Here is a 27,495-nt window from a genome sequence, read left to right on the forward strand (position 1 = left end):
TGCTATAAGGAGTACTTTATTCCTTCACTTTTTGATCCGAAGCAAAACACAAATCTCTCCCCCCCTCCAATTAAAACAACAAAAGCAAAAGATAAAAAGCAAGAAGAGGACCAGCTGCCTAAAACAATATCCAATTATTGCAACTCCTTTCCCAAGCTTGAGTTCCCTGCTCCCAAGCCAGGATATTGGGAGGTTGAAAGAGGGATGAGCTGAACATGCCCTTCAATGCTCACCCAGAAAACCCATTCAACATGAACTTGAATAAAGCTGCTGCTTCTACAGTCACATTCAAGGCCCAAAAAGTTTCCATTTGGCAACAATCCTCACAAAAGCATTAAGAACAAACCAAAACAAAGCCCCCTGGTAAACCACCAGACTTGATCACAAAAGGGCTCACAGACCCACTAAAATGTACTTTCATCTGTTACAGCAATTACTGGAACAGTGGTGGATTGCCCCTTGTTCGGACCGGTTCGCAAGAACCAATAGTAAAACCGGCAGGAGGCCCCGCCTACTGCCCTGGATGTCATCATCAGTGATCTGCGCATGCGCAGAAGCTTTTAAGCATGAGCAGAAGCAAGGCGCGCGAGCACACAATCCCGTTGTGAACCGGTGGTAAAGGTAAGTAGAACCCACCCCTGAACTGGAAGCTTCCTTAAGTCACTTTTTTCAGTGCCATTGCAATTTTAAACAGTCACTAAGCAAACTGTCGTAAGTTGAGGATTACCTGTAATGGCTTCTGCAAGATGGATACTATAGTTATAACAGTTAGGGACTTTTGCAATGAAAATAACATAACATAGTTACCCATTTTAAAAACTGGAAATAGAAACATGTCCTGATCAGCTATCCTTCAAATTATTAGCAATCTCAATATTTGCACACCTTGGCTTCCCCTTTCACTCATAAAAGTTTTATGACTGGCTTAACTGAAATTTCCTATTCCTACATACAGAGCTATTTTGGAAAAGTACTGACAAAGCTATGAAATGTAAGCCTATGTCGCCAGTCAGATACACTATGTACATGGCTACTGAGTGCTTTGGTAGAAAAAAAGCAGTAATGGGTTTTGAAATTTTTTACTACTGGTTTTGTGGGCGTGGCTTGGTGGGCATGGCTTGGTGGGCATGGCAGGCGAAGGATACTGTAAAATCTCCATCCCCACCCCACTCCAGGGGAAGGTTACTGCAAAATTCCCTTTTCCTCCCGATCAGCTAGGACTTGGGAGGCCCCATGGGGAGGGGCCAGTTAGAATTTTTACTACCAGTTCTCTGAACTACTCAACATTTCCGCTACCAGTTCTCCAGAACTGATCAGAACCTGCTGAAACCCACCTCTGAAAAAAAGGATCTTCATAGCTTTTTTTTTTTCTTCAGAGTTAACATATAGGAAAAAAAACTTCAAAAAGATCCCTTCCACCTCTTGGATTTTCATGGTAGGTACTATCTGGAGCGTGATCATCAATACTGAAATGCCTTAGGTCCCATTCAATCAAAAGTAAGGAGTAGGAATTGTGTGTTGTTATCATCTCTAGAATATGCACCCATATCAAGAAGGACCCCATCATTTCTGGTTCCTTTCCAAGCACTGGAGATCAAGCAAAGGCTCAAGTATTAATATATAAGGCTCAAGCACCAAGATATAAAAACTGATAAAATATGATTCTTATAAGTAATAATTTCCATTACAGAAGAGGCTAACGGATATTTTCTTCCTCCCCTTATTGGAACTGTGTGTTGATGTACATAATTTATAGGAGAAACTGAATTGCATGCATATAATTCAAAATGAATCTTTTGACACCTCACTTTGTAGAAGTGAGAAACTATATCACTGCAAATTTCCTCTTTTTATCCTGCACTTTAATCTATGTAAATGTAGCCTCTTTATTTCAGTGGAAACGGTTAACTTGTAGAACTGAATTTGCTGATAAAAACACTGATAAAAAATGTTTATAATTGTCCTTTTAAATAACTATGACAGCTTCATGCCATTCTGCACAAAGCTATCCAATATAAGTAGATAACAGAAACAAAATATGGAAAATACTATCCCCTAATTAATGGCATGATGTCCTTATTCTTTTTTTCCCCTGACTCCCTGCCCCAAACAGCAATATTGAATTTTCTCCAAAGCAATCCAGCATCACAACCTCTTGCATGCTCATTGGCTGCTTAGATGGAAATTGTCTAGACAAAGGTTTGTTAGTAAATTTTTCCAAATGCATGACAAACATACGGAAATAGTCAAGTGAAGAACCACATCATGCTGTCCTCATGATACCACTGACTGAATGTAATATGCACCAAATGTTTTTTCTGGTCCTTTCAAAAACTGTAGGGCAGGTGTGTTCTGAGAGTAGATACAAACATTTAACTGCCGATAACCTAATGAAGAATGCTAGCATTGAACTTGGAGAGAGATGGGATGAGGCACTGATGCTGACTAAAGGGATCTCCATGTGTCTAATGAAATGGTACAGTCTCATGAGAAATGGATTACGTGCCTTTCCTAAGCATTGTAATCAGCTCTAAATGTTCTGGAGCCACATAGTCATGAAATAACCATGGTAACGCTACCGCTGGGTTCAGTTGTGGTACCTGAATACTGAAAGGTAGATAATGAAACACCAGTATTTAACTAAAGTTTTTGCAGCAATTCTGGAAAAGCTTTGGTAACCAAAATAGTGTCATGCTGTTATGAGTATGTATATAAATTGGGAACAAATAGAAAGCCATTTAAAGATAAAACCTTCACCATAGACAGTTTGTTGACCAAGTGCAAATGAATAATTCACTTAAAAAAAATAATCCTGAATTCCTATTCAATTAATTACATTAGACTTATTCCTTGAATCTCGCCACATTCATATTATTATTATTAGATTGTTATTCCCCTCTTCACCCCATCTACAGTATATAGCATGTGCTTTCATGTTGTCCTCTGAATAATAAAACTGCAGTTATATCCTATATCTTTTTATGACAGTTTTCAAATTGGCTTTGTACACAGGACTTAGCCACAAGCTGCGGAAGCTAAGTTTCTAAGTGGCTTATTGGAGAAGATTTGTCCTTTCACTGATGCTTCCTGACACCAACTGACTTTAAGTAATTGAGAGTAATCAGAGATTGGCTTATCTATTGATATTACCAGTAACAATCTGAAGATATATCTTCCATCTTGTGTAATGGGATGATAAGGCAAGAGGTATAGTCAATGACATAAGAATATGGAAAATCTGAAGAAAATAATAAAAGGCTAAAGCACAGACAGAACAATCTCATATGAAAAACTAATAAAATAAAATGCTTAGTTTGGTTGTCTTGGAAATAAGAAGGAAAAAAAAAGGATAGGTCCACAGCTTGGAAAAGATGGTAGGGATTATAATATGTAATAGATGCAATACGTGATTGTATCAAGGCACACAACACTGCTTGCCCACATTCATTCTGGACCAATTGTAGCTTTCAACTGGTATTCAGATGCAGCCCATTGCAATATCCACTGATTAAAGTGGCTTATGGGGTAACTAAGACATTAGTGATCATAAGAAGGGACTTCTGATTCAGGAAAGGGGGACAGTTGGTGCACAAAGACTATCATTAAGTGTTGCACCTTATGATTCTTGATGAAGGTATCTTTTCTTTTATGTACACTGAGAGCATATGCACCAAGACAAATTCCTTGTGTGTCCAATCACACTTGGCCAACAAAAATTCTATTCTATTCTATTCTATTCTATTCTATTCTATTCTATTCTATTCTATTCTATTCTATTCTATTCTATTCTACTCTACTCTACTCTACTCTACTCTACTCTACTCTATTCTATTCAAACAGATCCGTGCAAAGATGTTCCTGGCCACAGTTGCCACTTGCTCTTCAAGAAGAATCTGTGAATCTAGGAAGATATCCTAAATGTACACCAGTTGTACCTGGGAAGTATCACCCCATGAAGTATTAAATATGAAAAGTCTGAGGCAACCCCTAGTCACTCAGTTTTGTCAGGGTTGAGCTTAAGCCTGTTCCTCTCCTTCTAGACCCCAATAGCCTATAAGTCCTTGGAGAAATGGGTCACCATTTGTCTCAAACCTAGTCTACCTTCTATAGCAAAACTAGTGCCTTTATATTATACCGATCAAGATCTTATGCTGCTAGCATTGACTAAATGGGATGAACTGAGTTCTCATGAATCTTTATTAGCTGGAAAGTTCCTTAACTCACCTGTCACCAGAGATAAAACATCTCAGCAGTCTGACCAAGGTTGACTTATAAAGATTGTCATATTGTGATTGAGACAACCTGAAAGTTCCAAAAGGGGGAAATATCAGAAGGATAGAAACTGTATTGGCTGGGAAGGAGGTTACCAAAGCCTGCCCACAGTACATTTAATTAGAGTTTGTGTAATGATTGCTTCACTTTTGCATCTGCTCCCTATTCAGCTGGGGGTGGAAGACAACAATTCTGAGGCATGTATTTTGATCACCACTCAACTATTTTAGCATAAGTATTAACAAGATGTCAGAACAGGGTGATCTTACATAATATATGTGTTGGTGAAATAGACAGGCAACAATAGGGTAAGTTAAGGATATTGTGGCTGCCTCAACAGTGAAAGTCTTGGCATTCAATTTATGCACATCATTTTAATCTAGATGAACATCTTATTTACTTTTAAATTGATACTAGCAAATAGGAATTTGGAAAAATGTGAGAATGCAAAATGGGTATACAAATTTGTCTTTAAGACATAGGAGCAGTCTGGATGACAAGGAAAACAATTTCACAACAGGCATAAAACTTTAAAAGCACAAAAAAAAGGTGTGCTTATTTCATACTAGTGTGGGAGTTCTGCCTGTTGACTCTCTGCTTGGATAATGAAATTATCTGGCATTGCCACACAAACACACATATTATTAGTTAAAACAATTTGTATAGGAAAGTCTCAGTCTTATCTCCATGTCCTAATCACCTTATATGTTCTTAAGTACAAGTGCATTTCCATTGCAACCCTTAACATTTTGTTTCCCAATACATTGTTTTGTTCTCTTCGTACAACACACTTCACAAGCCTTGCACATAACATCCTGTTTATAGGAAGAAACATTTCTTTAATGGCAATTCGTAGGTTAGGCACCATATAAACAATAGATATAAAATTGTTGCCTTCTAGAAGATGTCAAGGATTAGATGGATAAGGTTGGAATTAAAACTACTAAGGACCTGAATATTGTAATGTTGGATGAAGGAAGAAGCATCAATTGGGAATATAAAAAGCGATTACACTTTTACTTCCATTATTATAGTTTTGCTAGATATGGATAACCTACTCAAATAAATACTACTTTCTAAAAAGAAAATCATAAGGAAGATATTAGCAGCTATCTGTTGCAGATACCGCTATCTTTAAAATGGAATAACTCTCTGTGTTGGGAATCCTAAAGAAAGCCAGCAGAATGCAAAGAGCAGGATCAAGAGGAAGAAGTGTGATCAAAGTTTGTTCTAGGGTTCAAGGGAAAAGGTTACAACATTTGTAGCAAAGCTCAGAGGATTAGAAAGAGTAGTCAATGGATGGGTGATTTTAAGGAATAGGAGGCTATTGGAGTTAGAGAGACATGTTTTGAGATTTGGGTGGCACAGCTATCTATGATATGATAAATTTAAGATTAATTTGCATTTAAAAGTTATTTTGTTAGACATACCATACTGAGAACTGGAATAAATTTAAAGCAAGATTGTCTCCTAAAATCCTTTTATGGCTGCCGCCCCAGGAAGCTTTTTTTTCAGAAGAGATATGACAATTATGCAAACTTGGTTAATTTATCCTGATCTACTGATCTTCACTGAAAGAGAACCTAGATTAAAAACAAAAGTTGGAAAGGAGGTTATATTTGTCAATAGTTTGCCAGAAAGATTTACACTAGATAAAAAGATTATTTTTTTTTTGCAGATGAAGAAACAGGCTTTAAAAGAAACTTATATACTAATGACAACCATCTCATTGCCAAGGAATATATATTGTTGTTGAAAATGAACCACAAGGGTGAATATATTAATGAGTGTATGATTAAATGGGCAAATTTTTTGTATATAATACTATGCTCAATCAATGGGAAAATGTGGATTAATAGATGGAAATTTTAATTATCTATAATGTGAAAGAATTTTTTTATAAAATGACATATCTTCTGACTTCTGAAAAATAGTCAAAGATGTATACTATAAGGGAATATCACTCAAGTGTTGGAAATGTAATCAATGTGAAAGTACTTTTTATCATCTTTGGTGTACATATAAGACTGCCAAGTAGTATTGGGATCAGATATGTTGTTTGATTCAGAAAATATTAAAAATGAATGTGAAATTGAAATTGAAACCAAAAGTTTATCACAGATAAGCAGATTGAAAGAAAGCATGGGATTTTGTTTCTATATATGACAATGGTGGTGATACTTTTATATGCACAATGATGAAAACAAATTCCCACTAAAGCGTGGATTCTGAAATTAATGAAATTGGCAGAGATGGGAAAACTGACTATTTTGATGAAAGACAAAAGCCTATCTAGCTTCATTTCTATCTGGAGACCACATTTGGACTTCTTGCTTCAGAAAGATAAAAAATTAAGTTTTGATTTTAGGATTCACTGATTAGATGTATTAAGATTACAGAAAGTATATTTCAATGTTATCATTAGACCTGCTCTTTTCTCTCTTTCTCCTTCCTTCTCTCTCCCCCCACCCTCTCTTCCTCTAACAATATCAAGAGCTCATCTCAGAAAGGATGGGGAAGTGCTAAGAAGTTACAAATAAGACCGAAGCACTGAAAATGAGAACATTTGAATAGGTTGATTAAAAAAAGAGAAGAGAAAGAAATCTGCCAACATTAATATATACTTATTCTTGAACTTTCTGTTCATAGTCATTTTACATGGTTAAATTAAAAATTAAGACACATAATAATTTCAAACAACAGTGAACATTTAATGACAGCAAAGATACAATTCAAAAAAAAAAATCTAGATTGGATATGTCACAAATTAGTATTCCAGTTCTCTGAAACAAATGACACTGTACAAACTGTTGCCTCTGTGCCTGCAGTAATGATTCATCCAGAAAACTAACTAGATAGCTTTGTATATTTACTATTGAAGGAAACAAGAGTAAGGGGCCCTAGTCAGGGGTATTCTTGCTTTACCGGATATATGACCTGCGGTAGCCCCTCACTAATTGACTGACCCTTTTTATGTTTCCTGTAATTGTTTCCTGTTTCTACAGATTGCCATAGGAACTAGGATGCTCCTTTTGGACGTATATAGAGCATTGAGTTGGGTGGAAGATGGGAGATTTCTGTAGTTATAATAAATGCTTATTATTCATCCAGGTTTTACAAATCATTGTTTTGCAAATCATTGTTCCAATGGAATGAGGCAGATTTCCACTGGAATGCCTGATAATAAGTGTGTGTGTGTTTATGAGTGTGTGTGTGTGTGTGTGTGTGGTGTGTGTGTGTGTGTGTGTGTGTGTGTCTGGGACAAGTATTTGTGTGAAGCAATACTTACAACACAAACTGGGACTTCCCTATACCTGTTGACTCCTTTGTTATAGAGTCTTAAAGGAGACTTCTGCATGAGTATGCCAATACACAGTTGGATGCCAGCTGTAATATTAATGGCATCACAGGTTTGACTATTTATTTGAGTCTGCATTATCTTAAATCCTGTGCATAGCTTATATGGTTTTGCCACCCACTAAGAATGCCTATAGAGTCTTTGTAACACTTTTAGTCATTTTTGTAAGGAAGATGCTAGTGGTTGACAGCTTGATTTTTGTGTCTGTTTATCTGTTTATCTGTCTAAAAATGAACTTGATAGGGAGAGGTGTAAGAGAGAAAGAGACAGAGAAAAACTAACAGTTAAGCAAGAAGAAAACAAACTGGTAGTTTATCTCATCAGAAGCAATGTTGCCAATTAATATTCTGAGACATAACTTCACAGACTTGAGAGCCAAAAGCACAAACTTAAACTAACCAAGTGACTTGTTTCCTCAAAGTTTTCTGCTCTATTATTTCGTTAACAAAACTGGATTTTTAATGCGTGCAAAAGAAAGCTGTCTTTCTTATTTCACTTTGTGTACCTCTTATTCATTATTATTTTTAAACTGTACCATGAAGAGATTTAGTCACAAATGAAACAACTAATAGCAGCCCCCATAAGCAACTATAACAGCTCATTTTTTAAAGAAATCAGATCTATTAATAAATGCAGCCATTCAATAAATTGATCATGGATTGACTCCTCTCTTCTGAATCATGTCTGCTTTGACAACCCTTTACTATCAATACACAAGCTATTTGTTTATAGTGATGGGAGGGTGATTATAGATCCAAAAAGATATACTTTATGTGATCCAAAATTTCAGGCTGCTATTGTCTCAATTATGATTTAATTATTGTGAGGGGGAAAAGCCTAAAACTAAACCAACATATTTCTGATCACTTGCATCTATAAATTGCATGAGATTTTTCTAGAGCTGGTCAGAAAGCTATTGTAATATAGACAGATGTTTTATGAATACCACAGGTGCTGGAAAACTTAAGGGAGGAGAATTATGTATTCTGGAGCAAACTCCAACAAATGAGAACACCCTAGAATCCATATTTTTACGAAGTTCTGTGAACTGGTCATGGAGCTGACTATTAAGAATTTTACTCTTTTTAAATGAAAACAAAATATCCACGTGAAGAGCAATACATCACCATGTACTATCTCTTCTAGCCGTATTTCCAGTCCTATTTCAATGTGTTCAATGGCTCCTAACCTTCAAACAAACAACTTCAAATTTCTAGAAAAACCTGTTTCAGATTTAAGAAGCTACCATTTCACAAATTTATAAGCATTTTGGTTTTAAAGTTATGAATGCTGTGCAAAAATTATTTTTTAAAAAACTGAACATGTAGGTTCAAATGGGACAAAAGAAACTTATTTGTGTTTTTTGCATTGTGAGAAATCAGCATGAAGAGACCTGAGATAGATTTTTAAAATCCTCATGCCCAGACCTTTATGGGAAGGCTTTTTCCTAGATGAGGTTCTGCAATAAAAACATACTGGTTAATAGATTTCTGTTTTTATGTGTGCTGAACTCTCAAGAAATACTAGACCCAGAGTCTTGGATTATTGCCAATAAAGAAAGCCAGAAGGAAGTACAGAATACCCTCTTAACCAGGGATACTAGTCAAGGAAGTTATGGAACCAAGACAATAGTTTACAGTAACAAAATAAATATGAATAAATATTTAATTATGTACAATATCTCAGTATAAATAAAGCCATGGTTTTGTGTATATATAAGGCTAGGGGGATCTAAGAAAATATTAGCAAAGGGATAGGAAAAGAGAATCAACAGTTGTAGATGAAGTACATCAGAAGATCTAAAGAGCAGGGACAAAGACAATGCTAAAGATATGAAAAAAGGGAAAGCAAGAGGAATATTTCCAGGAAAGCTGTTAATAGAACTGGAGCAGAAGATGGAAAGAGGTGTTGGCAGAAAGGGAAGCAGGGGGAGAAAAGGTAGCATACTATTAGCATTGATCCATCTGACATCTTTTGATTTGCACTGATGATGTTACCTAGTTGGATAATGAAATGTTTACAAGCAAAAATGAAACTCGGAGACCACCAAGAATTCCAAAGTGCAATGCTGAGCTATAGATATTCTCTTCTGTTGAAACATTTAAGCCCTTTACTGAAGAGAGTAATACCCTCATGGATTAGCAACTGGTTAAAGAACAGAAAATAGAGAGCAGAAATGGACAATTTTCATATTGAAGAGATGTGAAAAGTGCTCCCTTCTCCGGGAATCAATATTTTGACTCAGTATCAGTGTCATAAAATATATCCATATCTTTCAGCTTCTTTATGTCTGAGCTAGAATTAAGCATCAGTACTAAAATGGACAAATTTGCAAATGATATCAAATTCTTTATAGCAACAAAATCAAAACATGACTGTGACAAACTCCAAAATATTTTCACCAAATAGGGTGAATGGGTCATAATAATATCAAATTCAGTTTGGTGTTACAAAAATGAAAGTGATAAGATACTGGTCTTAAATGCTCCCTCCCCTCCCCTTAACATATGTATGAATGCAGTCTTTCCTAGTAATGACCGATCAGGAAAATGATTTGGGAATTATGGTAAAGTAGTTTAATAAAAAATGCTAACATAACTTAGCTGTGACTGCTAAGTTGCTTTTGAGGAAATGAATATTGCCATCTTGCAATTCTGCTGTTAGTGATAGCGTTTTAGATTAGAAACATAAATGTATGCAATTCTGTTTTATTTTATTCACTATTCTGTCCTAAGGTCAATATTATATAGTATGACTTGTTTTCTGCTCCTAAACACCATGAAGTAGAAGAAATTACTATTGAGGCACTTAGAACATTAAATCCAAGGTTAGGAACTGAGAAATGACCCATCCAGTATCTTGACACAGTCCTTGAAACCAGAAAGATATGCGTTTTAGGATTAACTCTTGCCTAGAATTCCAAGCTACACTGGTATATTGCTAGTTGTACTTTTTTTGTTTATTGATATGTTTATAAAGAAACCGAGGTCGACACGTCTGGGTTAAATATCCTAGGAAAGCAAAAATGGACCAATAAAACTTGAAGAACTACTCAAAAAAATGCCTGGCTAGATAACTGAGTCAATCACTCTTTCAGCCCAACTCACTTCACAGAGCTGTTCTGTGAGGAACCCAGGAGGATTAGGTATGTTCACTGCCTTGAGTTATTTAATAAAGGAGAGATTAAAAAATAAAATAAATGAAAAGCAGCTACTCAGTGCTTCATAATTTCTAACATGCTACTATGAAATGACTCTTCTTTACCAATTTTTTTTGTGAAACAGAGTAAATCACAATCTGCAACACAAAAGGAAAAATTTTGTAATGCTCATAAATTATGCAGATTTGACAGATTTTATTTTAGTCACTCTCTTTTAGACATTGTTAGGCAAAGAACTAGTACCCTGTACTATTCTTTGGATAACTCAAAAGACAGTACCTTCCCAATTTAAATGGATATTGCCTGCCTCCTTTTAGCATGTACATGAATTATTGTCTCTCAAATCTGGCATACTCCACACAAGTAGATCTTGCAACTCTTAGAACTGGGAATCTGGGAGTTACAGTCCCAATGCATCTGGGGGGTTTTGGTTACAGAAGATTTAAGAGGTGCTTCTTGAAAGTAAACACTGTAATTTTTGGGATACTGGTTGAAATGCCTGGAATTCAATTCAATCCAGTAGCTAAGCATGATATCCCAGACCATCCACGCAGTCTTTAGGGAAAATCTGATTTCTGTTCCTTCTGTTAGCTCCTTCTGCATCTGGTAGCAAGTAAATAATAGATGCATAAATCTGATAGATACTGGTGAAAGCAAAATGATATGCTATAAATATAGTTTCAGTATATCTGTGCAAAATTTAGAAAGTTGATTTTCGGCTTCAGCATACTGAACTTATATTAAGTAGCAAGCCAAGTGATAATAAAACAGTCATCCATTATTACACCACATATCCAATTCAAGCTTTTAAACCAGCAATAGTAAATGGTCCTGTAAACTGTTCTTGCAAAAAAACTGTGCATATGAACATTTTATGCTGTATAGCAGACATTACAACTTAGCAAGTGCATTGCTAATGAACCCCTCATGTTCCTGAACATCAGTACAGTACTATAGTCATACAAAATGAAAGTTTGTATGACTTTCATTATAGTTTCATTATCTCTGGTTGCTAAGAGGTGAGAAAAATACAGTGAATTAATGTTTAGACATACTTACCATATACCCATTTAAATTAATGGGACTTAAGTTATGACTAACTTAACCCATTGATTGGAGCCAGTCTTCTCTTAATATGACTTTTCTGGGCTCAACTAAATAGATCATAGAATAGTCAGCAGAATATTTGAAAAGACTGCAATAGTTGGCTTGTAGGCAGATAGAGTCATCTATTACAAATCCTTGACTAAATTAAAAAAGTTCTTCTGATACATTGGACAATATGTGTTTATTAATGTTCTCCTTTATTTTATAAGATCTATTATTAACATAACAAAAATGCAAGTGACAGATGATTTGATAAAGCCATTGCGGAGTATGGCAGGCTTCTGAGTAGTTCCTTCCTCTTTTTCTGACTATGTTACAAGCATTCTTATTTTTCTCTCACTTTCTTTTCTCCAAAAGTGAGCCTATATATATCACCAGAGGCACAGAGTGCAACTCCCATCAGTATTAGTTGTAATCCAAAAGCATGAAGAGCATCAAATTGGGGAAAGGTGAAGGCATCATCTAATTTAAAAAGAAATACTTTATTCCTAGGCATTTTTGGCATAATCAATAGATAAAGCCACAAATTACTCCCTCCCACACACACACATTAAATTAGGCAATGTCCCTTTTATATTTAAGAATAAAAGTAGAAGTTTGCCATCTCTATAATTACCCTGTCATTCTTTTTTAAATATTTGAGGAGTTATTTTTCAAGCAATATTCTGTAGTATAAGTTATCTTGAACATATAATTCTTAATTTTTTTTCCTCTTACAGACCTGACCACACACAAAAAACCCATAAACTAAAGAAGATGCTGTTCAAAGTATGCTGCCAGTTCTTATCTTCAACTCACAAAATTAAAGAAAATAAAGATTCCATAGCATTAACTCTGTCTTCCTCCCTTGTTATTGCCTGCAAAATGAATTAATGTTGAAATGCAATTAAAAATGTAATGTGGAGACATAGAGGTGAGTTGATGGCAGGGCGGTTTTTTTTTTTAATGGGGGGAAGGTTTGCAGAGTGATCAGACCATGATTAAATTATGCTTTATCTTAATGCTTACCTTCATTTACTTGGGGAGTGGGCAATTTTTCACCTTTAATTCTCAGTACTGGTGGATAGATGCCTAGGTTTTCAAAAGCCAGCTTCCATAATAGTCCTCAGCCATTCCTACACACTTCAGCCCAACTTTCTAGAGCCACTGACAAATAACCTCCTGCATCTTAGATCACTGATTAGCTAAGTTCCATCCGAGCCTCTTTTCCAGCAGAGAAATCAGCCACTGTTGTTGATCTCTCTTCTTTTTTTTCTAGCTACTGATCACAAATGTTGCAAGGGGGGTGGAGGGGGGAGAGAGGGATAGAAAGTGAGGCTGGATTGAATAAAATGGTCTCCTGCGAAAGAATCTTGGCCAGGAGAAAAGGGTCGAGATTTCATAACATTATGGACGTTTTCAGAAAAACAAAAACATGCACGATCAGTGGTAAGGAAAAACCCAAACGTGATGGCTCCATCTATGGGTGCGTGACCCAGGTATACAGCTAGAGAGGAAAGCATTATTTTAAACTATAGGTTTCAAGCAGGATTTATTAAATATTCCAAGTTGAATGAACCTGTAGCAATTTGCCCGGGGCTAGATTTTACCCGAGCAGCGTTTCTCTCCGCAGGCGCCGGTTTAAATACGATCATCTTCCTAGCCACGAATTTTAGCTAAGAATTCTTAAGGAACGGGATCATCTTCTATCGTACTCATACGGCTCGGTAAAATAGAAAAAACTATGCTGGGGTGCAAAAAACCCACGAACTATTCGGGGCCACGTTTTTGCAAGATGGTTTTGCCAGTTCCTCTTGAAACCCCTCTCCTTTTCCTCACGAGAGGGTGCCGAGAAAGTTATACCTGGGTCGACTTGGGATACTTAATAAGTACATACGAGATCAAATTACACCCTGGCCAAAACAGTCGCCTGTGATCTTTGGCGGGAATTTGTCCCCACAGTCTGCCCTCTACCTGCCTTTTAAATAAACTTCAGAATACGGTTTGCGTAAAATCCCGCTTACTCTACGTTGCTTTAATGGGTAGGGTGGGTCTTGCCCACCCAACCTTCAGGTTAAAGGACTTCAACTGGAACAAGAGGAAGAAGACCACGGGGGGAAAAATGAGCAATAACACAGATTCAGAAGACGCACAGCCTCCTGTGGGATTTGTACAGCACTCAATGAAAGATGCTGCCCGTCCAGGGCATCCCTGAAGATTGGGGGAGGGGGTAGAGACGCTATTGCCAGTTGAGCTAAGTAGTAGAGTTCATGAGGCGGGGGGGTGGGGGGAGAGACGCAACGTTTGGGATTTTACTCTGCCTGACTCAATCGATCAACCTTTTTTTAAATAATTTTTTAAAATTTATTTTCGCAGAAGCAAGGGAGGGCACGGTGGCGGTGTTGTGGGGCTGGGGGGGGAGGAAGCTGGGAACTCGAGACTTCGGACTCCCCTCGGGCGGCTAATTGTCGATTGGAAAGGAGGCGTTATTTACATACGGGAAGGGAGACGTGGCCAATGACAAAGCGCTATAGGTGCCGTGGCTCCTGACTGGCAAGCGCCAGGGCCAGTAAGGCACGAGAAGGCGGGTTTTTTCGCGAAGGGGACTCGCGGCCAGCGCCGGTAGCTCGTGTCATTCCCGGTTGGGTAAGGCGGCGGCGGCGGCAGCGGCGGCGGAGTCGGAGCGGACGGCGGCAAGGGCAGGTACCCGGCATTGGCTCTCGGGTTGGGGGCGTCTTGGCTTTGTGAAGAGAGAGAGAAAAAAAGGCGCCCTGCCTGTGTGCCTCGTCTTCTCAGAAAGCGGAGAGGTTTCTTGGCCGGGGAGACTCCAGCCTCACCAGTCGGCGAACGGGGCGCGGAGAGCGCGAGGGGGCTTTGCAGCCACCCTCCCTCCGGCCCCCTATCTTTTCCCCTCAGCCCCACTGGAGAGGCCTCTCTCGTTCTCTTTCCTGCGGGGAAACCTCAGCAGTTCAGGCTCTGGGTCGCTGCTGTGTGGTGGCGACTTGCTCTCTCTCATCCTCGCAACAGTCCGCCACTCGTTCTCTCCCCCCCCCCAACCCCCTCCGCCCCGCCGCCTCTGCTTTTCCAGGTCCGGTTCCTGGGCCACCGAAGCTTTCTGTCTCTTTGCAAGAAAGATGCTGAACGGAACGGGTCTGGTTTTAAAAAGAACATTTGTGGTGAAACACGAAAAGAAAACGAGAAAATAACACGCCCCTCACCATCACTTTGACATGGAAGCCGGCCTAAGAATGATTGCAAATGCTGCGTCTGGTCTGTAGGACGGGAGTGGAGAGAGAGAGAGAGAGATTGAAAGAGAGAGAGAGAGAGAAAGAAAGAAAGGGAGAAAGGCGCGAAGGAAGAGCCGGTTTGCTCCCAGCACCACCCCGGAGCAATCACGGCTTCTGGAGATGTTGACACACCTTTCCTTTGCAACCTAGATTTCGTGTATGGTCCATTTTATAAACAATACAGTCGTAGCACTAAATGTTACTAGCACACAAGAGGAAGGAAGGGAAGGGAAGGGAAGGGAAGGGAAGGAAAGGAAAGGAAAGGAAAGGAAAGGAAAGGAAAGGAAAGGAAAGGAAAGGAAAGGAAAGGAAAGGAAAGGAAAGGAAAGAAGGAAAGGAAGTCTTTTTGTTGCCACTCTCCCCTTTCTCTAATTGTGCAAAGATAATTTGGAATTTGGTTAGGGTGTGGAAGAGAGATTTAAATCCTCATCTTGTTTCCTTCAATCACAGCCTTGGGAGATGGCTGGTTTGGAACTAGACTGCCCAACCCAAGTTAAAACATAAAGATTAGAGGAAAGGCTTCATAGAGACAGTGAGTTATTTTTCTTCTGAGCCACTCTCTGCTAAAGAGATGTGTCCCCAAGTTCTCAGAACTTTCACTTTACCAGGCGGACTCTTACCTTTGTACCTTTTGGGGTTGGTTGGTTTGTGTGCTTGCTTTTACAGATTGAGATTGAAATCTGGGCAACAGTTTGGGCAGATTTATCATTTTCATTCTAAAGAGTCAAGCATATAATTATAGTCAGTAAGCCAATGGTATTTAAATGGGCAAGGAGTGTGTTCCTATAAATTTAGGTCTCAATTGACAAAAATCAATGGAAATCTTTGTTATCAGATAGAGAGGAGGGAGAGAAAGAGAGAGTATTGTCCCAAGTTTATATGCTTTCAAAAAAAAAAAAAAAGCATTTGTCAGAACCTGCCTACAAATGGCCTCATATGTAAAAGAACAAAATAATGAACCCCATGATCAAAAATTTGTCTATGCAAGATCCATTGAATTTACTAGCAAGAAGAAGCGCTAAAAAATTTGGGTGAAAACACAATTGTCCTTTTAGTAGTTCCTATTTATTTTAAATAGGGCTATGCATGAGAAACTGCTGTCAAATTTATGCCTGAACCATGAAAACAAATTTATACTTGGTTAGTTTGTTTAGATTCATATGACCATCCCTCTCGACACAGTGACTCTGGGCCATGAACAATTATGTTATAACTAATTACACTGGTTAAAAATAACATGTCTGTAATGTTAAGCAACCAGATACTTTTATTTCCCATCCCTCTTATTCATTGGTGAATACACTGTAATAAAATGTTCATTTGTCAAAAAGTAGCATTAAAAGTAGAATTATTTATTAGATTTATATATTGCTCTTATAATCTACAATTCTAGTCAGTGTACATAATGTTCCTTCCCCCACCTATTTTTCCCAACACAACAAACAACCTGTGAGGTGAGTTGGGGTGAGAAAAAAATGACTTATCCAAAGCCGCACAGCCAGTTTTCATGCCTTAGGGAAGACCAGAATCCATAATGTCCCAATTTCCAATGTCTTAATCACTCTACCAATTCTTTGATAAAATATATATTTCAGGTTTATTTAAAATACCAGAAGTTTTTCTGCAGCCTTCACAGGGATTATAGTTGCACTTAAAGATCACTTTTGTTTTGCAAAATTAAATGATCATTAGTAGAACCAGCTGAAAGATAGAAATTGGTGATGAGGAATTTTGAGTGAAAAAGCTATTTGGGAGGACTAAGTACAGCTTCCTTATAGTTTTCATGTTGCATAGTAACACTTTTCAAGAATGCCTACATAATAAAGACAGCTGTAAAAACCCAGAGTATGAAGGGATACTTAAGATTGTAAGAATAAATGCTTTCAGTTATCTCCCATTAAACTTTATATTAAACTTCCTCTTTTGAATACTACTGTATTAATAAGGACTGCAGTTTAGAGCAATAGGAATTCCACAGATTAGTCAAAGGATTTAAAATTTGAAAAAGATTTTCTTGTAGTTTATTTCTTGTAGGTTTGTGGACATTTCATTGGGTTTGCTTTCTGCTTAAGGCATATTCTGGAAAAATTGTATAAATTATTTATGTTCATTCTGTTTAGCAAGCTACAGGTGAATTTACTTATTTAAATCATATTTAATGACTGAACCATCAAGATCTTTGTGTAGACATGAGAATTCATAATATTGATTGTACCAAAGAGATTTAAGATTTATGTAAACCTACAAACATCACTCTTGTCTCACTCTGCATGTTATAAAACCCATTATTCTTCTACCTAAGCAATGCAAAAAAAAAATATTGTGAAGAATCCCATCTATCTTATCAGATGGAATAAAAGAGAAACTGTATAATTTAATGTAGTTCTTCCCATGCAGTAAAAGTTCAGAAATGAATAGCAGAATATAGTTGAAAGTCTAGATAAAAAGGCCATAGCTTTAGATTAATGAATGAATTAATTAATTAATTGTGCCACCCATCTTGTATGAATCTGACATCTAATTGTACTTATTTGTAATTATAGTGCCTTTGATCTCCTCTTTTGTCCTCAGGTTCACATTCACAAGGCACAAGGTGTACTGTATCTGATTTATGGTCTCCTAAATCCTTGTCTAGATAGTTGCTGATAGTTTGGCTGGTGAGACTTAATACTGTGTTTATTTAGGTGCTGTCTCATTACCAAGCTTAACACATCATTTTAAGTGTTCTCTTGAAGTAGCCATACAGCATTTTGTTTCAGTTATGGGCAGCTTCCAGAATCCCTTTCAGTGCCGATTTTCTTTGCTTCTCTCCCCAATTCCTATACATTTAATTATTTGTATTCTGGAATATTTTTCCTTAAAAATATTTCAATTAATATGGGACAAGGAACAATACCTCTTGTATCAGTTGTTTCATCTTGAAGAATAACAGGGACCAAAGTTTGTTTCATGAAATAAAATCTCACGTCATAAGTGCTTTTACTTGAATATATTTGGATTCTTCAAAGTGCCTTTAGATTCCATTGTAAGGAAATAGAAAAGGTATATTATTTTGGATTTGGTGCTTTTAATGTTTTAACAATAGCAACAAAACCACTGAAGCCAAAACATGATTTGGCTCTGTTTTATCTGTATCTACCTGGACTATAATCCTATAGTCCAGGCAGACATTTGCTGTAGTATGAACCGTCCTCTGGCATAAGTGAAGATGAAATTTATTCTTGACTGTTTTATTTCATGGAATCTACAAATTTAACCTTAGTCTGGAATGTTTGTTTGTGAATGAGACATCTAAAAAACTTTCCAATGGTGTTGCACATTGTCATGAATACATGTTCAGTATTAAGTCAAGAATATTTTTTTTATGGAACAGGATTTTCTACAAAAATGAATTTTATAAGTTGTTCCAGAGGTATCTTATTTCCTACAATACAGTATTGCAAATGGAGAGCCTCCTAGATCATATAATGGAACTATATCAGATTCCAGAGCAGAATTTTACCTAGATTAGAATTCTGTTACTACTCATAGATAGTAGTTAAGATGCTTAACTACTTAAGTAGTATCTACTCATTTATACTACTTAAGATGCTTCTTAATTTTGGATATGATGTTTGTTTTATTGTAAGTCCCATGTCTAGTAAGAATTACCTCACTGTCACCTCTAGTTCCATTTATGTACTAACCATAAGACAATTATTGCAGAAGGAGTAAAATGCAATATGGGTATGACTTCTTCACACTTCATACAATAAATATTCCTGATATCGCTGTAGAATTAAATATGAACAATGTAATATATCTCTAAATGTTGTTCTATGCAATATCAAGAGCTGTGGAGTCTTGAATTTACTCAGGTTTATAGTTTCTTTATAACTTCAGACTGACTGCAACTGATACAAATATTTGACCAGTTTCACAAAAGCCTGCATCTGACTTGATAGCTAGTTATGGAGTCTTTTTTAAGGTAATAGCTGTGAAAATTTAGGTATTCTAGTATTGCTTTGAAATAATAATGGTGTTTATAAAATAGAAGTTCTACAATTGGTTTTGATATATAATTACTGAATTATTTAATGTCAAGGGGATTTAACTCCCTGCCTTTTATTTACTAAATAACTTTTAAGTTAATTTTTGGCTGTGTGAAATGTAGAATTTTAGAATTTGCTAATAGCAGGCAAATTGATTTTATAAATGGATGGTTTTCAAAGCCTCTTTGGTTAGTGACATAAAAGAAGTCATATAATCGAGTGCCTAAACAAGAACCTTTTAAGGTTTTGGCTTTGGTGGCTCACTAATAAATCTCTGAAAATGATGTTAATAGGACTGCCATAAATCATACTGCAATGAGTATCAGTATTATGCTGTGTAATAAAATAAAATGCCACATGAGTTAATCAGCAGCAAATGTTTAAAGGCCAATTTGTTACTAGTGCATTTGCTACTAGTTTTGATAGAAATCCGTTGATATTTACCGTTTCCCCTAAAATAAGACATCCCCTGATAATAAGCCCAATTGGGCTTTTGAGCGCATTCACTAAAATAAGCCCCACCTGAAAATAAGCCATCCCCAAAAATATTTAAACACATGTGCAGCCAGTCCCCATTTCCTCTAGTTTCCTCCACATGCCCCAAAATAATAAGACCTCCCCGAAAATAAGCACTTATTTTGGAATTAAAAAAAATATAAGACAGATATTCGGGGAACACGGTACCTACTACTGTGTTTCTCCGAAAATAAGACCCTGTCTTATATTTTTTTTGAACCCTAAAATAAGCACTTGACCTTATTGCCATGAGCTCAAAAGCCCAATTGGGCTTATTATCAGGGGAAGTCTTATTTTGGGGAAAACAGGGTAGAGAATATTTAGGAATTTTAAAGTAGTGTATAGCTTAATTTTGCATGTTAATTTTGTGTTGTTCAGACAAATGAATAAAAATAGTTTTATTATTTATTTATTTATTTATTTATTTATTTATTTATTTATTTATTTATTTATTTATTTATTGTTTTAATTTATATACCACCCTTCTCCTAGTGGACTCAGGGCGGTGCCCAGCCAGAACTAAAACACATAACAATACAAAATTTAAAATTATTAAAAGAATTATATACTTTGGCCCAAATTTAAAACAATTCGAATTAAAACCCATTGACAGATTAAAAGCTAAACAACTAAAAAACTAAAAAAAGGGGGGGGGACCCATAGATCAAAGAGAAAGTTATATATAAAGGTGGCAAATTTTAAAAAAAGTAACAATGTTTACTTCCATCCTTGTGTCAATTACTTAATGCAAGGAAATCTTAATGAGCATGGCAGGCTAAAAACAGGAATATTACATGGTAATAAGATAAGATCTCAAATTTGTGTTATATCTAAGTATAAAACTTTACATTTTTTCATTCATTCCCAGCTGAGATAGTCAGAATTTGTTACATTGTTGATCAATTTACACTAATGATTATAGAATTATAATAAAAATAAGAAGTTTCAACCCTTCACTTACTACTTGTGTTTTAAATTTGTCAAAGAAATGTGCATATTAATTGCTTGATATACTCACCAACACATACAGCAGAGATATAGTATTTACTATCCAAGAACATTTATTTTCTCTACACGGCAGTATTTTGCATATAATTTTGTAAATGTGAATTAAGAATGAAAGCTAAAAGTAAGTTATATTTAAGAGACATGGGACCCATGAAGTCTTCATATAGTGTTTTTCAGCATAAGGTATAAAAATAGAGAAACTACTTTCCACACAAATTGTGTCATATAAATTGAAAATGGAATATCTATTATGTATTGTCTTCCAATGCAGCTTCTTGAATATCTTGAGAACCAATGATTGGAACAGAAGGGGGAGAGAGCTGAAAAACTTCATTTTGTTAATAAAATTAAGTTAAGAGGTATATTTAGGCCTGTTGAGTAAGTCCTATTTCTTGTTGTCTAACTAAATTGGGTAATTTGCTTTGTTCTCCAGTTATGAATATCTATAATTTAGCAGTAAATTGTAGTATTTTTAGTATTGTATTTTTCATATTATTTTTAGTCTTTGATACACAGTTTTCTCCTTGTAACTGTAGTCTTATTAGAATATGCTGGACTTTTATTTAGTAAATTACTGATCTTACACAGTACTAGAAAAATATGGCAGTGTTGTATTGGTTTCATCAACAGATGAAGATATTGAAGTATTTCAGTTCCACAGTCTGCTTATCCCTGATCCTTTAAATATTTACAGTAGATTATTGCAGAAATTGTTATTTCAGTGGTTCAAAATAGAAACAAGTAGTGCTTTGATTGAAGCTTATTTTGTAATAATTTCCATCTCTGTCTCCAGCCACCCTGCTTCTAGCTTCCTGGGACACTTGACATGTAATGTTGATTAATAGTAAAAATGATTTGTTTAAAACATTATTTCAAATATTTTTGAAAAATTAGTATTGCCACTTGGGAGAGCTAGGATAATTTATATTCCAAATTGTTGTGAATCTTGCTGAACTTGATAGGGTAATTGGAAAAACAAGTGGGAAGAAAGCCATGAATTACTTAACATTTATGATGGATTATAATGCCAAAAATAACTCTTGGAAATTGTAAAAAAATCTGGAAATTCAATTTTTGGTTAATAAACCTTTAAGACCAATATGCCTACCCTGTTTCCCTAAAATAAGACATCCCATGATAATAAGCCCAATCGGGCTTTTGAGCACATGACAATAAGGCCAAGCGCTTATTTCAGAGTTCAAAAAAATATAAGACAGGGTCTTATTTTCGGGAAAACATGGTAGTTTCAATAAGAAATTTGGTCATAGACTGCATTTAATTGCCTTACTGCAGTTAATTAGCAGTAATGTCAGAATAAAAGTCTTTGATACACTGATTTCGGCCACTTTATGTAACTGCTATACAGTTGATTTCTTCATGCTGTGTGTAAAATTGTTAGTTAATTGCTAACGGTTTTCTCAACATATGACAATCGACCTGTTCAGAAATTTGATATTTAAAGTATCCCTACATATACGTATACTGTACAGTATTGATTCTTATGAGGTTACTAAAGAATGACATTTAGGAATTCTTAAAAGGAAAAAGCATTGTTTGTTTATGAACAATAACCAAAACTATAGACCATCTTAGACTTCAATTATTTAAATTATTTAAAACTTTTAAAAATCATGGCTCTCAAACTCAAATCATTTTCCCAATTTGCTTGCTTCCTTTGACAGTATGCCAGCAGCTGACAGTCACACATATAGTGAGGAACTTCAATGGTGGCAGTGTTTGTCATAAAGTGACTAAATGCAATGCCAGGAATGTAAATCTGGATGAACTTGTCTGCTGGTCTCATCCTAGTTTGACATTGGCTTGGACACTGTCAAGGAATATGATGGCTGCAAGTTAGTTTATCAGAAACAGAAACCATCTCTGGAGAATATATTTCCATGCTATTGCCAGAAAACTGCATGTTGTATCCATCAGGAATGAAGATCAACTTGAGGATATTTTTATCTTTTATTTTAAAGATCATAATTATATTTATGGTGAAAATATGAGCTGGGGTCTGAAGTTTTACTGTTTCACTTTCTACATTTTTTTAGAATGTATTGCATTCTGCATTAGGGATGTCAAAGCACCATGATCCATTTTAAGAATTATCAATAAAATTGGAGAATTAGTGAAAAATCTAAATATTAAGTAAAATTTAATTTTACATTAAAAACATTTTACATTTAAACATTAAAGTGCAGTGGTATGATTGGTACTTTCTGTATAATGGTGGAAATCAAATTGCATTTTTAGCCATTACATATATATTTCACTAAAGGTTTTTACATGAAAAAAATATTGAGAATGCTTAGAAGGGCTTGGCCTGGATAGCAATACCATAAATAGTTTACCCAAAGATAAAACAGATTGAATTCAGTGGAACTTACTTATGTATTAAAATAAGTACTGGATTGCAGAGAACCCCAATCCAGTTCTTTCATTAAATTAGATGCCAACTTTCTAACTAAAGTCTTAAAATACTAGTTGAAACTTGGCTTATATTTTAAACTACATTTTAAATGTAAAAGAATGGAATGAAAAAACATATATTTGACAGGGAGACAACTGCAAATGACTAAACAATTAGTGGGTACAGTTTCCATGATGTTTGAGGGGCCATTTTTCCTTTTCTGAAGAGATGCTAATATGTTCTGAAAAAGAAGTGGTAGAAAGGGAAACGGTGTTATTAGACAATAGCCTTTTGAGCTGACCCAGACTCCTTCAATTATTCAAAATGGTATTTACAAAACATATTTTTTAAAAAGTTAATTTGCTTTGGTGTTTAGAAAATATTGCCAGGGAAATAGATAAGACTAAATGAACAATGTGCTGTGTTTGCTGAATATCTGTAATTATTATTAGTTGAGAGTCATTAATATTCTGAAACTTCAATTAAAACTTGATAGAACATGGAATGATTAATTTGTAATTTAAACATCCTTTGCTTCCCATGTGGGAAACAATGAATCTGTAACAGAATACATATACATTACACATATATATGCATCACTTTCATTTCAGAGTGAGCAGTATTACAGAAAGCACAAAAAGAGTTAGAATAATAAGTAAAATAAATTAAAAGCAGGAAAAAAAGAGAGGAATAAAACTATTATTTTAAACTCACCCAGTTCACTATATTTTTGTATACCTTTCTGTCCTTGTTTTTCAAACTTCTCACCTGTCTTTAAAAAACAATTCATTAATTCTAACAAAGCAAAACTTTTCCTTTGTTTCAATCCATGTATTCTTCATATAATTTGTTTGTAATTTAATCTTATCTATTCTGTCTGTATGACCAAAGTACCAGTACTTACTTTTTTATACTGGTCATTCCTTTATAACCCTTTCCTGTTACAACATACACTTTTAAATCAGTCAGTTCCCAATATTCTTCCAATATGCCCAACTTTTACAAGAGAGTGCATAGAATAACATGTTTACACATAGCCATTTTGCTTCTTTCATCAAACATTTGTTCTTCATAATGTATCATATATTACATACCATGATTCTACTTGCATTTGATCTATTTCATTAATTTTCTCTTGAACACTCTGAAAATATTCAAACTTATCTACTTGGTCTAATTTTATACTATTTATGTATGATTTTCAATTATTCACTTCACTTGCCATATTAAACAGAATTACATTGATTTTAATGCATTAATTTTCAGATCAGTACTCATTGCTTTATTGAATTTAATATCCATTGTGAATCATTTGGATTTTCAACCAACATCATGGCATTGTTTGCATATAGAAATTCATAGACATTCATCTATCAACACCTACCAGCCATAAGCATACCTTATTTTCACATATATTTTAATACATTTATATGCATTTTTCCATAAACTTATTAAACAGTTGGGAGGGCATCATGTATTCCTTATCTTTCTCTCTGCTTGATGGTGAATCAGTAATTAATGAATAATTATTTTTATTCATGCTTTGCTTTCATTATATACTGAAGTTATGACATTAAATAATCAACTTTCAACTTTATTTTTATCTAATTCAAGCCTGTTTATTAGTATGCTCTTTTTCTAAACTTTCAGGAAACCTTCTTTTAAATAAATTATTTGCTGAAGAATAAAAATCTACAAATTATTTCTACTACTACAATTTTGCTCACTGTCATCTTCTAGAACCGTGATCGCAAACCTATGGCACGTGTGCCAGAGGTCGTATGCAGAGCTCTCTCTGTGGGCACCCGGGCTATTGCCAGCTGCTCTTCTGGTTTCCAGCGTTGGCTTGTGTGCCGGCCAGTTGGTCTTTGCGCATGCTGGAGCACTGGAAATCTGAAGACCAGCTGTCAGCACTCGTGCGCACCAGAAACCAGAAGATCAGCTGGCTGGTGGGCGCAGGCGCACCAGCCAGCTGGTCTTCGGGTTTCTGGGCTCCAGTGTGCACGTGTTCCAGTTTTGGCACTCAGTACCGAAAAGGTTTGCCGTCACTGTTCTAGAATTTATACTCCCTGCACAAGAATTCTTCCAAACACTTTTCTAGATAACATTGTTGTTATCTTTCTCTTTGTACAAGAGAACAATAATACCATTCTTCCAATGATCAAGCACAGATGGAGTCCTCACAAACTCCAGTTATAACCATAATTGGGCCCAAAATATCAGTCATTGAGCAAAGTGGCAATTAAGAAATATGCCATGTGACTGCTTCTCTTAAAAACTGCAATCCCAGTTCTCTCATTGCAGTTGTTAAGTCATGAGCTTAATAGTCATGAGCATGATAGCATTTGCTAGCGTTTTCACCAAATTTGAAATCTTAGGACACTAACAAATGCCATCATTCTGAAAGGTTTAGAATGCATTTGTGAGGGGAAAACACTAGTAAACGCAACTCTTTAAGTCTTCCAAAATATTGGTGTTTGTTAGCGTTTTTGCCAAATTTGAGGTCTGTTTCTCAAGATTTCCAGACGAGCAAAATCAATGGTTTTCTCCAGAAGGGAAAATGATAGCGAATCTGAGCATTCTGAAAGCTTCAGAATGTTGTCATTGGCTAGTGTTTTCACCAGGTTTGAGGGCCCTTCCTCCATCATGTGACAGGATTTCTCTCCCTGTATAAAGGGGAGGGAAAATCCCTCAGCGCACTGGGGGAATGGACCTCAGATCCAATGTTCCTTCCACTTGGAACCTTTCCTACCAGCTTCCTTGTGGACTTTCTGGGGAAGCCAGTAGAGAAGACTTTAAAGGTGATCACATGCTCAAAGGGCACTTGGCAACTTGTGATAAATGTACATACGATGCCAAGCACTCAAAATGTGGTCATGTGATTAAGGGCAGCCAGCATGTTGTTTTACAACAGACAGAAGTTATTTACAGCCATAAAGTATTCATTCCCAGGAGTTGCTGAGTATTAATGATCGTAAAACAATCAATTAGTCAAGGACAAGTTGAACCATTGGACAACCATTAGACAAACAAATCACATCTGTAAACCTCAGCTGCCTCCAGTCTACTAACTCACCAGCTAGAAGATACATATAGTATATAAACCCATTCCACATACTTTAGTAAAATTGCTTTCAATTAAAGTGACGCCTCTAGGTTAAAAGTTTAAAACTGCATTGGATTCATTCCCCATACTTGATACACAATGCATCAGTATTCCTTTCCAATTTTTTTCTGTTTCATTTAAGAACTGACATAAGCCATTCAGATGGAAATTAAATAAAAAATGAATCCATTCTATTGCAGATCTAGCTGATGTTCCAGATAGTTGGAACATACATTGATTTATCATTTATAACTTCCAAGTAATGTACAACACGGAGAAATTTGACTTCAGTTGAATTCTGGCACAAAAACTGACTCAAGTAGCAGACAACATATTCAAAACATGTATTGACAATATATACATGCTTCTGGATAGCTGGCTTTTCTTACACTGTATCCAGTAATGGGCAAGGCTAGTTCTTCCAGTTGCCGCTCCCATAATGACCTAGAACATGTCTCTGTGCTTTATTCATAATTCAGGCCAAATCATATGTGTATGCATATATGAGGGACTGAGAGCACTTTCTTAATTTGTTTGTTTATGTCTTGGCTATTTGTATTTACGATAGAAATATGATACAGATAATCCTCGATTTACAACAGTTCATTTAGTATGTTACAACTACTGAAAAAAGTGACTTCCGAGTGCGATTCAAGGTGTTGGTTACCATCTTTAGAGCGCTCCATGGCTTAGGACCTGGGTACTTACGAGATCGCCTTCTGCTACCAATAGCCTCCTACCGGCCAGTACACTCCCACAGAGAGGGACTCCTCAGGGTGTTGTCGGTCAAATGAAATCCTGAAAAAAAGATGAGAAATTGAGAAAAGGTAGTATAGAAATCTATGTATGGATGAGATGGAAGCAAAAAAATGGTTCAAGCGTTTATGCAAACTGGATTTACAGTAATTAAAATTTCCTTTTGCTTATTTTACATCTTTAATTTCTTTTGCTTTCTATTTCTTACTTTCTATCTGTAATTTGCACAATGTTGCTTTCCATGAGTCAGAGAGGCATGACATGGCTATGTACGTATGTATTGTTAGGAAGTTTTTTTCTAACCTTCAGCTGGAATGCTTTTCTATAACTTAAATTCATTATTCCATCTTCTGCAGATTAGAATGAAAGAGGAAGATTTGACCATTTTATGTTTGCTATCTTTTCAGCTATTTGAATAATAATAATAATTATTATTATTATTATATTTCTATACCACCTTTCTCCCGTTCTCAAGGCGGTGTATAGTCAAGAAAAATATAGA

At 35.8% G+C, this 27,495-nt stretch overlaps 1 protein-coding gene and 1 long non-coding RNA gene across 3 annotated transcripts in view; one reads left to right on the forward strand and one right to left on the reverse strand.

Annotated features, from left to right (window-relative positions):
- Positions 1–12,075: 12,075 nt before the first annotated feature.
- On the reverse strand, positions 12,076–13,667 carry LOC148114582 (uncharacterized). Its single transcript, XR_015733061.1, has 2 exons — positions 12,906–13,667; positions 12,076–12,359 (listed from the first exon to the last, which is right to left on the reverse strand). It is a non-coding gene; the product is annotated as an uncharacterized LOC148114582 (long non-coding RNA).
- A 701-nt stretch (positions 13,668–14,368) lies between these two features.
- The window catches only part of FKBP5 (FKBP prolyl isomerase 5), a 41,101-nt gene continuing 27,974 nt past the window's right edge, over positions 14,369–27,495 (forward strand). Inside the window, exon 1 of one of the 2 annotated variants that reach the window (XM_034414716.3) lies at positions 14,369–14,579. The gene's annotated coding sequence lies outside the window, so the exon portion shown is untranslated. The remainder of the gene's footprint in view (positions 14,580–27,495) is intronic. The other variant, XM_034414717.3, reaches the window with a different exon arrangement.

This window comes from Pantherophis guttatus, chromosome 3 (assembly GCF_059756535.1).
Source record: "Pantherophis guttatus breed Tessera chromosome 3, ASM5975653v1, whole genome shotgun sequence".
Lineage (NCBI taxonomy): Eukaryota > Metazoa > Chordata > Lepidosauria > Squamata > Colubridae > Pantherophis > Pantherophis guttatus.